This window comes from Myodes glareolus, chromosome 3 (assembly GCF_982192425.1).
Source record: "Myodes glareolus chromosome 3, mMyoGla1.1, whole genome shotgun sequence".
Classification (NCBI taxonomy): domain Eukaryota; kingdom Metazoa; phylum Chordata; class Mammalia; order Rodentia; family Cricetidae; genus Myodes; species Myodes glareolus.
The window spans coordinates 86,393,589-86,407,078 of NC_142028.1; the positions used below are offsets into that span (position 1 = coordinate 86,393,589).

Sequence of the window (13,490 nt, forward strand, 5' to 3'; positions counted from 1 at the left end):
TTCGTATAATCTCTTTTGATCCCATTTGCACACTCCGAACTCTTCCCAGATCCATTCCCCCTTTCCTACCCACCCAACTTCGCATCTTGGGGTTTTGTTGCTTTTGTTTCTGTTTGTTAACCCATCAAGACCAGTTTTGTTTCCCACATAGTCCAGCGGTTCTCCACTGGAGCATGGTCGACTTCCAGGGTGTGCTCTTAGAGAGAACTCTCTCTCTCCCAACAGCTGTCAGCATCCAGTAACTGCTCAGCTGGGGTGGGACTTCCTGCTGCGTGGGTGGGACTTCCTGCTGCGCTCCCCTCCCTATGCTTGGCTTTGGTCTGGCTTGGACTTGCCGGGGTCTGGTGCGTGGGTGCTCTCAGAACTGCTGTGAGTACATACTTCCACTCACCATGCTGTGTCCAGAGGACAGTTTCCCTATAGTCATCCACTGCCTCTGGCTCCTCTGATCTCTTCATCTCCTCTTCTGAAATGATCCCTGACCTTTGACAAGAGAGGATGTGATCCAGATGTCCAGCTCACAACTGAGCATCCTGCGATTTCTCACTCACCGTGCTCTGGCTGAAAAATAGAAGTTTCTCTGATGAAGGTTGAAAGATGCGCTAGTCTATAAGTACAGTAATAATTTACAAGGAATCAGTTCACTATTATCTTTCTGTAGCAGACTAATAGTCGTAGGGTCTCCCATAGGGCCTATGATTTATGCAGCTATAGGTTCTAGGCCTAATAATTGTCCCAGGTTTGGGTTTCATCTTGAGAAATAGGTCTTAGATCCAATCAGAAAGTGGTTGGTTATTCCCATGCATGTGTCATTATTGCACCAGGGCACATGTCTTGCCTTGTGTAACTGGTGTTATGCATGTACATAGCATTATTAAGAGTTAAGAGTTGCATTGATTATATTATTCAGTGGTGCCCTTCCTTTTAACTAAATATTACTAGTAAGATCTGTCTGTCAGACCACCTAGTTCAGTGGTTGGCAACCTTCCTAATGCTTGGACCTTTTAATATAGTTTCTCATGTTGAAGTGACTCCCAATCATGATATTATTTTCATTGCTACTTCATAACTGTAATTTTGCTACTGTTATGAATTGTAGTATAAATAACTGATATACAGAATATCTGATATGTGACCCCTATGAAAGAGTCATTTGACTCACAAAGGGGTCATGGTCCGCAGATTGAGAACCACTGATCTAGTTCCTTGCTTTTAACTGCTATGCAGTATATTCTTGAGATTCCATCTGCTGCCCTTCATAAACTCATCTTCTCAATGACATCACACAGGGAACTTTTTAATCTCTGGTGCTGCACAGAGCATTGTGATGAAGACTGCTATTCACACCTCCTTAGTGAAATATTATCTGACATAAACTGCCAAATTTTCCTAACTAGTTAAGCTAAAAAATGTACCCAAATGAAAGTAATTTGTTATTTTTTTAACTATTAGAAGGGAGAAGGATCCAGACTGATTTTATTCAATAACAATTCCTAGGACCACACAACACCAAGCAATCATGGTCTCAGTCACCAGAAGTGACTGAAGAAACCTTGAAATCAGCATCACCTTATTGTAGAATATGGTTTTAACTATGTAAAGATGTGTTCCATTTGTTGACGCTACAGAATATTGCTTTAACTACGTGAAGGTGTGTTCCATTTGTTTGTGTTGCATTTGTTTAATTATGCAAAGATGTGTTACGCTTGTTTCACCTTGTCTGCTGAAGGCACCTAGTTGGTCTAATAAAGAGCTGAACGGCCAAGAGCGAGGCAGAGGAAGAATAGACAGGGCTGGTGGACAGAGAGAATAAGTAGAAGGAGAAATCTAGGTTTATGAGAGAAAAGAAAAGGAAGAGAATGAAGGAGAAAGAGAGGGACACATGCCTGGGACCAGAAGCCAGGAAGCTGCCAGCTAGCCAGACACGAGAAGCAGGAAAGTGGGACAAACAGAGAGATTAAAAACCCAGAGACAAAACAGAGATGAAGAGAAACAGGTGAAGTTATAAGAGTTAGCAAGAAACATGCCTAAGCGAACGCCAAGCATTTATAACTAATAATAAGTGTTCATGTCATGATTTGGGAGCTTGTTGGTGGCCCAAAAGAAAACCCTGTTTATCACCTCTCTCATAATTATAACTAGCAAGGAGATGACCAATGACTGGTTTCTTGGCACTCTCTGAAGTAGATCCAGATCTCAGGACCCTTTGATGTATATATTCTGAAAAATAAATAGCAGAATTCTAAGTCTTTGTGCTTATACACAGGGGCAGACACAGCAGGAGTAGCACAGGAAAGCTCTTGAGATGAGTGCTTCGAGCTTCCGAAGATCACCTTCGTGCACAGAGGAAACAGGGCATCCATGGAACATGGAACCTGAGGCGTAAGGGAACACCTGGAAAATAGAGATGTTTACCTTGTATCTCCTGTGGTATGGTTAAACAGAAGGAAGTTGGGTGAACCCATTGCTTTAATCTACCACAAAGCAGAGAGGGACTATGGAAATTTGTACATATACAAATTTAAAACTGGTCCCCAAAATGCCAGATTGTTCTTGAGAACAGCTATGCATGTCAATCCCCACAGCGGAGGTGTGCCCTCTTCCGGACTCTCATTTACATATTAACAGGGATACTGCGGTTTGTCCAAGAAGTCCCCATCATAATGTGCTAATGATTCCGTTTCTTCAGAGTGGTGCTCTTAGGAGAGATGTAACCTAAGAAGTGGGCCCAACGAGAGGCCCTTAGGACACCGTCCCCACCTTATTTCAGTTTGTTTCCGGGATGATGAGGCGAGCAGCTTTGCTCTGCTAGACGCTTCCACCATGGTGTGATTGCCTGTCAAGTGCAAAGCGGTGGGGCCAACTGGTCATGGGGCTAAAACCTCCAAAATGGTGATCCAATGTAAGCGTTTCCTGTTATAAGATAATTATCTCTCAGCGATAGAAATTTAATACGACATAGTACCACCTCGCTTTCTCAATTTTGCCAGCTTAGTCACAGGAAAACTGAAGTCTTGCTTTGCTTTGTGAGATTCTGCCATTGTCTTCTGCCCACCCATTCTCCTCCAGACAATATGTCCATTTCACTCGTGACTGTTGGGATTGACAGCTGTCTCCTAATGATCCATCTATCCAGAGTATTTTAACATCTGTATGGCTCCTACTTTTTAGGTTTTTTTTTTTTAACTTTGGAGGGGGACAGAAACAAGAAGCAACTTTTTGTTTGACACGTGGAAAGCTGAAAATGAGAGAATATACGTGACTCACTCAAAGTCCCCATGTGTCCCGTCCCCATCCCTGACCGTCCCTTCCCCCCCCCCCCCCCCCCCCCCCCCCCCCCCCCGCAAGCAGCCGGAAGAGGCCTGATTGCAGAAGCATCTGAAATGCTCGGGGCACATCATCCTCTAGGAACTGGCTGAGTGCTGGGCACCAGCTCGAAGCCAAGCTCCTTTCAGTTTAGTAATATTAGGTTCAGAACCAGAGCTGTCCCTCTTCTGGCCTTCCATATAAAGCTTAATGAAGAGACATGTGGCATGCTGAAAATAATTCAAGACCTCCACAGGCGTCATTAAAGCAATGACTTTGTCACTAGGAATGGTCTGAGGGGCTGGGAAGATGGCTCTGCAGGTTAAGTTTGTCGATGCACGCATGTGAATCAAGGTTCAGACGCCTGGAACCCACATAAAGACCACGTAGGGATAGTAATGTGGATGTAATCCCAGTGTTGGGGGCTCTCTGGAGCAAACCAGCTAGCCTATGCTAGACAAAACGGCAGAATCCAACTCAAGCAAGAGACCCTACTTCATTATATAAAGTGGGGAGCAATTTAAGGAAGACATACATGCACATTCATGTGCACCACACACACATGTGCCCACACACAGGGAAGCATGTATAGATAATCATGCCACACACAGATACAAGCAAATAAGTAAAGAACGGCTTATTATGGGAAGACAATGTGCTGTGGCTTCCATCGCTTGATACCTGCTCTCACCGCAAGTCTCCACCCACTGGGCTTCACGGCTTCTCCCAGCTTCCTATCAGAGCGGTCTGTATAGCCCACCCTGCGGAGAGAGAGCACAGTGGGTGCCTTGGGGGTTTCTTTTGACTCCTGTGCACATAGACCAGGAGCACAAAACCAGCACACGGCATCGTTGTGATTGCTTTATGATGGGTGTGTCACAGAGGTGTTAAGGAAACAGGAAAGAAAAAAACAAACACAAAAACACCTGGAAGACTCTGGGGAGGTTTGCTGAAGAAGGTTGCTGGAACCAGCTCTAGGCAAAGGAGTGCAGTTTGCCAGAGGGGACCGGAGCAGGAAAGGTTCCCATAGGAACAGAAAACAGAAGGGCAAGGAAGGAAAGGAGCAGAAAACCTTTCTTCTAGAACCATGGCCTGTCTTCTTTCCATATATAGACAATTAAAAGGTGCTGTAAGACCAGGTGAGGTCTCTGAGCTCCACTCCGTAGAATAGTCTTTAAAAACAAACAAACAAAAATGAACCTGGTTTGTTCTTGCTAACTATTCCAGAGTACAGCAATGATTAATCGGTGTTTCCTCAAACTGGTGATAAGGTTTCTCCTTGCCTTTTGTTTGAGATGCAGCACCCCCGTGGGCTGTTTATTTGGCTATTTATTCGGTGGATCTGGGAGGAAGCCAGAAACTCACCTTTTAATAGGGACCCCCAGGAGAGTCTCATCTTTAGAAAAGTTTCGCCAAGGCAGGGCTAGTTCAGACCCTGAGTCTAACCCTCCTCCCAAGTCATACGCAGAGGAGGTAGATTCCAGCCCCTGACAGGCCTGCTGGTCAGTTAACTATTAAACCCTGTGAGCTGCCACCCTGGGTTATTCAAGGAGACCTTTCCTAAGAGAATGTGACTTTACAGACCACCGCTCCGGGTCCCTCCCCTGCATTCCCATCTGCCCCCTCAATCCAGAAAGGTGGCTCATTTTCTCTGTGCTAGAGATACAGAAACCAAAGAACGAGCAGTTTGGGAAAGTTGTGGACAACACGTTTGTAAATAGCAGGGTTGGAATTTGAATCAAACACTCTGGAATCCAAACACTTGCCATCCCTTGGCCTCTGGGAAGGTATCTTAGAGTCTGTCCTTACAGAATGAGCCTGTACAATGCCTCGCTGTGGTGGACTTCTGCAAGTGGGCTGCCCAGGAGTTTACCAGTTTTACAATGACCTTGCACTGACCTCCAGTACCCCCGCCCCACCTGCTTCACCCTAAGCAGCCATCCTGTTTGTGTCTTGCCACTCTGGTGCAATTTTCCACCCGGATTATTTGTAACTATAACAAGCAAGGCCACGCCAACCTCTGGCATTAAAAGAAGCTTGAGCCTTCATTCCTGAGGTAATGAGACCATTTTTTCCAGGTTCCTTCCTCCAAAGTTCATGAACTTCATAAAAAATAAAATAAGACCAGCTCTATTACAGTCCCAGATCAGTGCAACAGGAAGCCGGGGCTGATTGGGGAAAGGCAGCGCCTGGAGGAAGAAGGTAGGAGAGAGCTGTGCCTTTACCTTCCACCCAGTCTTGAGAACGCTTCCTTAGGAGACCGGGGCAGAGGTCAAGCTTCCTAGGTACCGGCTCCCAGGAGACTATCAGTAAGGTCACAGGAGCAAGGTGAACCTTGATAAAAAGCCATTTTTATCGCTCACTTGCAAATAGACTTCTGGGAAAAGCCCACAGCTGGGTCTTCAAAGTACTGCGGAATTCAAATCCACCCGACTCCTCTGCGCCCCCAGCATCCTGAATAGATCAGAAGATCTGGAGATGAGGGGAGACGGGCAGTGTGGCTTCGGCTTCCTCCGTCTCTTGCTTCTTCATGCCAAGTTCACTGTCAGTGTTTCCGTAGTGGCCTCGTGTACAGAACCACAGTGGTTCTTGTCCCCATTCAGATGATTCCTCCTTGGAGACAAAGTCCATCATTAGACCCGAGCACCTCAACGCTTGGTAGTTCACTACTGATGAGAGTCTCATTTGGGAAAAAATACGTTCAACAGTACTTCATTGCCAAGAGTTTAGTGGCTAATGCAGCAAGACTTTACAGGGGAGGGCACGGAAGGACTCGACCACAAATGTGACAAGGGCGGGTGGGTAGGGATTACACCCAAGGAACAAAGCGAGACTTGGTAACTGGAAAGTTACTGAGAATAAACACTATAAGTAAAGGTGAGTCTGACTAAATGAATATTCTGCATAGCCAGATATTAACTGGGGGTCTGGGCAGAGAGAGACATCGTTAAGATGTTGAAAGGTGATCAGATGGTAGTTCTTATGAAACTGACTCAGCAAGATTCCGGTCAAGAACTGGATTTACTTGGAGGTATACAGAGAGGCTGAAAGGACGTTAAAGAGCCTGACTGAAGATCAACCATGCGAAGACCCCGTCAGACCTCATTGGATTTTCCACAGTGTTTCCCACCGTTTTCCTTCTTGACCTCAGGACTCTTCCCGGCTTCCTTTCACCGCCTGTGTCTCCTCTCCTTCCACACGCACCCCATGTGGTCCTCTCTCTAAGCCACAGAACTGCAGCTTTCCACTGCTTCTCTGCTTTAGTGGCCACACCGTCGAGATAAAAACAAACAAACAAAAGCTCTTAGCTGATGTAGGTGGGTCTTCTGTATTTCTGTTGCTTTCATTGGTTAATTAATAAAGAGACTGCTTGGCCTGAGAGGTCAGAACATAGGTAGGTGGAGTAGACAGAACAGAATGCTGGGAGGAAGAAGGCAATGGGGCAGTCGCCATGACTCTCCCCTCCGAGACAGACGCAGGTTAGGATCTTTCCTGGTAAGCCACCACCTTGTGGTGCTACACAGATTACTAAATATGGGTTAAAGCAAGATGTGAGAATTAGCCAATAAGAGGCTGAAACTAATGGGCCAGGCAGTGTTTAAATGAATACAGTTTGTGTGTTGTTATTTCTGGGTGTAAAGCTAGCCATGTGGGAGCCAGGCGGGAACGCAGCCCACAGCTCTTTCTACACTTAGCTGTCTGTCTTAGCTTCAGCCTACATCTCAAAGTCAGAATGAGGATCACTTTGGGAAAGAATCATAACCCCCTAGCGAGATGTATACACACCTGGGGATTCTGTAGACATCATTACCAACCAAGCCCGTGTTTGCCACCAAGCAAGCCTGCGTTGGAGTTGCAGCGATGCCTCTAATTGCCGTGTGCCCCAAGACAAGGCTGTCATCTGTGAAAGAAAGGCAGAAAAATGGCAAACGCTTCTGGTCATAGAGAAGATTTAGAAACAAACATGTCAACAGCCTATTAGAGGCCCCGTGCTCTCCCTAAATGAAAATGACATGTCTGGGATGCAGGTCCACCGCTCGTTGCGCAGAGTCTAGGTGGTTTGGAATCAGAAGTTTCTCAAAGCGGAATCAGAGGAGTGCTCCCGATGACAGGTTTAAGACCTGCTAGGCTTCCCCAAACCTGCGCAATTGCCTCCTAATTCTCAGCTAAGACCACTGAGAAGATTGCAGAGACACTCAGGAAAAAGCAATCAGGGGCTCCCAAAGCCTGGGAGGTTTGGTGCGAGGGAAAGACAGTGTGTAGAAGGCCTGAGTTCAGTGCTTCCAGGCCCTAGGACCCCACCCCAGATGTGGTGGGCAATGCCGATGCAAGCGTGCTGCATTTCCTATGAACGAAGCCAGGAGGCCAGGAGAACAATGTCCTCATTGATGAGGAAAGGTCGCCGAAATTCCAAGGACACTTGAAGCCTTTCACTGGGCTGAGCAGAGATGCCTAATATTAATCCTACGTAATACGAGTCCCTGACAACCCTCTCTCTAAAGTGCCTGCTGGCGGCTCAATTGGCCATTCACTGGGACTCAGTGCATCCATAAGGAAGTGCTTCAGAGGGGAGTAAGCGCTCCAGCCCCCGACTCCCTCCACCCTGCCCCTCACTCCAACCCAAAGGTCTCCTGAACTATATTATATATTAGCACAGATCATTATGAACCTGGGGGGAAAGTGCTTTGCTTCGCTGAAGGCTTAAGGTTTTGAGCGGCCCCAGTCTAAGCCCGGAGAAATCCTTCTTTATGTATCACGGTCATGGAGAGCAGAAAGTAACAATCAGCACAGGCTATTTCTACTGCCCTACCCGATGGTGCTTCTGGCCTGGGCATGGACTGCCCGCCCCTTTCACACCCCCTTTAGAACGGTCCTCTGAAGTCTGCTCATGTACTCAGCAAAGGCCAAAATTTTACAGGACCATTTCTCTATTCCAGGTGCTGCAATGGAAGAAAAAAAGATAGAGCCGTTCTTACCTCCTTGAACAGCTAATAGACTGAGAAAACCAAACTGTGACCTAACTCCTTACCTCTAAGAGTGAGGAATGCTTTTCTGGGGTGGGGGGGGGGCGACCGCACCCTAGGAAAAGTGTAGGCAGCCTTGTAACCTGCCAGGAGAATCTGAAGCAGTTTTTTGACGACACTGGCTTTTCTGCTGATATTGGATAAAAGGCTAAGAGGTAGCATAGGGAGAAGTGACATTGACATTTCTGTCGAGATTGGATAAAAGGCTAAGAGGTAGAGTGGGGGGAGGAAGAAACTTGACAGGACCTCACTCAAAATGGGCCCCAAAGGGGAGTAGGAGAAAGGGGGGGAAAGCGTTGACCTAGCAGCTGGTTAGAGATTCGAGAGCTACTTCTCCCACTCCCGCACCTTCTATGTGCAGGATTTGCAGACCCTGCTCCACTTAGTGATAGGCTAGCTGCAGGACTCAGGGAGGGAACTGCCCCTTGCCAGCTGTGGGAGTTCCAGTAGAGGCAAAGCTTCCCAACTTCTTGACTCTTGTCAAGAACAGAATCCACACCAACTCACTCACCAGTTTGGTGATTCTGATAAAAGCAGCCGCAGTGAATGGGGGAATGATGGCGGTCCTGCCTGTGGTCCCTGCCTGTGGCCCCATGGTACCACACTGATAACATGGTCAAGAGAAGCAGAATCGGGTCATCCTTTCTTTATCCTCACCCTCAGAGAAGTCATCTTCAAGTCATCGGAATGAGTGAGCCCTCTTGTTTCTCAGAGTTCTCATCCCTGGTGTGGGTCAGCTCTCCCATCCCAGAAGTGAGGATTTCTTCATGTTGGGTTTGGAGAGAGCCCGGCAAGTGAGAGCAGGGGAGAAGCAAAGGCACTGAGCCAACAGTGCGCGCATTTCTGAAAGGGAGAGTGGGGTAGAAGTGGGCGGCGGAAGTTTTGACGCTGAGAACAAGTAAGGGAGCAGATTCAGTGATCGGAGAGGAAGCTGCAGATGGCCACAGCAATGTGGCCAGAGCTCCTCACCACAGACTGGTCACTTACCCCGCAGCAGTCTGTGTAGAAAGTCATGCACATGAGGAGTTGGGTGAATTCCTGGGATTCAACAGAATATGCACCAATTTTCTTTGGCAATGACTTAACATGTGCAAGTGGTGTGTCTTCAGAGGTGAAGGACTAGATGTCACAAGGGTACAGAGGAGGGTCACTTCCTGTCCCAGCCTGTGGCAATTCTAAAAGGCTTGGTCCATTTGGGGCCAAGAATGAGGAAAGCTGGGCGAACGCAGTACACATTCGAATGCGCTATAGTTTGTGCCTAGAATGCACCAGAAAGACCATAGGAAAGGTTTAGTCCCCGTGATGGTGGAGTGAGAGATAACAGAACTCTGAGAGGCGGGGCCTAGTGAGAAGACTCTGGTAACTGGGGGTATGTCCCCCAAAGCTCTGTAGAACCCAGGCCCTTCTACATTCTTTTTTGCTCCTTGACCATGAAGAGAGAGATTTTTCTGCGCTGTGTGTTCCTGTCATGATGGTGCTGCCTCACTGTTAACTGTAGGCCAACGGACTGTGACCCAAAAGGCTGTGATTGGGAGGGAGAACAAAATTCTCTGCCTTTGAGAACCTGGTGTCAGCTCGGGAGCCAACTTCCTGGGACCAAATCAGGCCGTGCTGCTGCACTGTGTGAGTCGGGCAAAGTTGCCTGTCTTGTTGAACTTCGTTCCCATCTACAGCGTGAGACCAGTGAAGGTGCTTGTGTTAACAGGTTTGTCTGAGACTCTTTGTAGTGTGTTTATTGAGCAAAGTGCTTAGGACAGCACCTGTGTGTGGCGCATACTATAAATATACGAGATAAATATAAATGTTAGCCATGATTTAGTACTTCTTTTCATATAAATAAAATGTTACAAAAATTGCTGTTCTTTTTGAGGAGTTGCTGGCTTACTAACAAAATTATCAAAAGCTACAGAGTTCCCTATGACCTCTCTCTCCTCCGCACATTATCTCCCCTACTCTTAGCAGGTTGCATTAACACATTTGTTACCATTAACATCGGGCCAGGATTGACACACTTCCTGACTAAAGTGCATCCTTTGTATTGTGTTCTCTGTTGATTTTGACAACTGTGTGGGACATCAGTGACTGTGGTGGCATCTAGAACAGCTTTACTGTCCCTTATTCCAGCCTCCTATCCCCTCTCACCCCACCACAGCTGGCTGCTGGTGTTTTTACTTCCTTATTGTGTGTCTACCATGCCATATGTCATTTTGTGAGAAGCATATGGCCTGGCATGCAGCCTTGCAGATTAGCTTCTTTGGCTTAGCACTGTATTAACGATGCACCCCACTCCCGTCTCTCATTGCTTAAGCTTTTAATGAGGGGTAGGCATTGTTGTAAAAGGAGCAGCGGGCTGCTTCCTGCCACCCGGCTCCCGGCTGCCTGGCTAGCTTATACCCTGAAATAACAACACACAAATTATATTCATTTAAACACTGCCTGGCCCAATAGCTCTAGCCTCTTTCTTATTGACTAACTCTCACATCTTGATTCAACCCATTTCTAATCATCTGTATGTCACTACGAGCTCGTGGCTTATGGGGAAAGATTCAGCATGTCTGACCTGGCAGCTTCATGGCGGACGGCTCTCTGTGACCCTGCTTTCTTCCTCCCAGAATTCAGTTCTGTCTACCCCACCTACCTATTTTCTAACCTATCAGGCCAAGCAGTTTCTTTATTCAACCAATGAAAGCAACACATAGAAAGAAGACCCTCCTACACCAAGACATCGTCCTGCAAAGCTTGGACTGGGATTCTCTAAGGAAGCTGAACAAAGACTCTTCAGGTCCTTTGTGTTGGTGCTTTGGAGAGCTCTGCACCTTTGCCTTTAAAACTCGATTTCATCCTCCAGAAAAAAGTCCCAGCAGTAGGATGCCTGGCCTCTAATTGTGACCCTTTTAAAATGCAAACACTCCAAGTTCACAGTAGGTATTTCAGGTCTGGATTCAGAACATTTTCCAGGGGAAACAAGCCTAAAGGACAGCTGTCCCTAAGCTCCTTGCTGAGAGATGGGGATTTAGAGAGTTGAAATCCGAAGGGTACTTTCAGAAACAATGACAGGACATTTTTCTCTCATGTCATTTGGCTGCAGGTTCCAATAGGCTCAATGAGCACACTGTATGAAGGAAAAACAACAAGCCACAAAAGTTAAAACACAGATTTCAACAAAAGATCTCGTCTATTTCATCCTACAACCATTCACGGTTTGGCTGTATTTAATTTTTGATGATAACCTTTACCAAAAATAGCAGCTAAAGACCATCAGAACTTTTCCTTTATCAGCATGTGTTTACGGAGCACCTAAGACATGTAAGATAACACGCAAGTGAAAAAGTCATATGATCCCAATAGGAAGCAGACACGTGTCACTTCCTTCATAACCGAGGAAGGCTTCTCAAAGCAATGACATTTGATCAGGAGGAGGAGGGGATGACATACATGGGGACATGACACATTATAGAGGAGCTGGGATGGTGGCAACGGGACTTTGTTCTACACAGAGTGAACAGCTCTGCCTGACTCAGAAGAAGCCATCCTTCAGAATGGAAGGGGGGCTTGACACTCCCAGTTCTGTTACGTTTCAAACCTGGGACAAATGACTGAGGTGCCGATTAACATATCAACGCAGACCTGGCCTCCAGGTTCTCCCAGCATCCCTCAGTCCTTACCTGTTTTAAGGTATGACTGGCAAACCCCACCCTCTACTCTGAACTCTACCACCCAGAGTCTGGGCTACCCTTCTTCCAGGGGCTTTTCCATATATAATTCAGACATTTTGGTTACCCAGCCTTTTTGTACCTGTGGCCTCCTGGCAGCTGCTCCTGGTTCCCTCTCTCCTCTTTCCCTTCTGCCTTCCCCTCCTCCTCTCATCACATGACCCAGCTCAGTCTAGTCACATCTATTCTGGACTCTCCCAGATGTCCCTGTCCCTGCCTCCACCTCTGCTCCTCCTTTTATCTACAATAAACTTTCTCCTCCACCATACCTAGGAGCAAACATGTCCTTCCTTTCCTTTTCCTTTCTTTCTTTCTTTTTTCGTTCTCACTTTCTTTCTTTCTTTTTCTCAAGTTCTATGGCCAGGAACATAGTCTGCAAGAACATAGGGCTGCTCACTTAACAGGATGGACTTCAGTTGGCCACTCTTCCCAGGCCCAGCCTTTCCTGTAGTGTAGCTCCCTGCACCCTTGTCTAAAATCCCTGTGGTTAGTTCTTAGAGTATTCAAGGACTTCCTGCTTCCGCCCTGAGTCCTTGGCCGCTGCTATCTTCATTGTGCCCCCCCCCCATTAAGGAACAAGTTTGTTCTCATTCCTGAAGGTCAGACAATAGAATTCTTGTGTGAGGTCCTTCTCTGGCACAGGACAACAAGGCAACCTTGCTGCAGCCTGAGGAGGAGAGGGCAGGGCAGATTTTCCTTCCTGGAAATCCAGCTAGCCTGCACACTGCCTCCCCACCCTGCTGCCCTGCTCACTGCCCTGTACCACCTCGTCCCTTCCTCTGCTTACCCAGCAGCTACTCCACAGCCCTGACAGACAATACGGACCTTGACTTTTCACATAAAGGCCCAGACTCTTGTGTGGTGCAACTTCCCTGTGTTTTCCGAATCAAGGAAGACTCAGTTCTGCAGAGACTGCATTCAAAGAAATACCCAGTCAACAAACAGGTTCCGATCTGCAGACTCAGGAGTGTTATTTGCAGTCTCGGGATGTCAATGGCTGTTTGGACTGACCCACCAGTCCTTTCAGTATATGCCTTCCTGTGTCTGTGGGCATACACACACACACACACACACACACACACACACACACGCATGCGTGTACATGGAAGTGGGGACACTTAGCCCTCTTATAACTTATGCTCACGCCATTACCTACCGATTACTCATCTTTCCTGACCTCCAATGCCTCCATTAAGTCTCACACCACCACTGACCTCAGTACGACAACGGCACCTATGGCAGAATGAAAAGATGGGCAACTTTAAATGGGAGCAGACTCAAATGACAGCTCCAGCAACTGCTGTATCACTGTGTGTAAAACACGACTCTCTCCTCGCTACCCTCACCCCACACCCAGAGACTGAAAGAATTACATTGCAGATTGAAGGCTACAGCCCCTAAGTAACAACGGTCAATGGCTGCGACAGAGAGTCATCTCAGGGTGTTT

The 13,490-nt window shown here is 47.1% G+C and overlaps 1 long non-coding RNA gene across 1 annotated transcript; it reads right to left on the reverse strand.

The window, feature by feature from the left end:
• Window positions 1-1,458: 1,458 nt before the first annotated feature.
• LOC146895124 (uncharacterized) lies at window positions 1,459-2,910 on the reverse strand. The gene is made up of 2 exons (XR_015000733.2): window positions 2,761-2,910; window positions 1,459-2,394 (listed from the first exon to the last, which is right to left on the reverse strand). It is a non-coding gene; the product is annotated as an uncharacterized LOC146895124 (long non-coding RNA).
• Window positions 2,911-13,490: the final 10,580 nt, after the last annotated feature.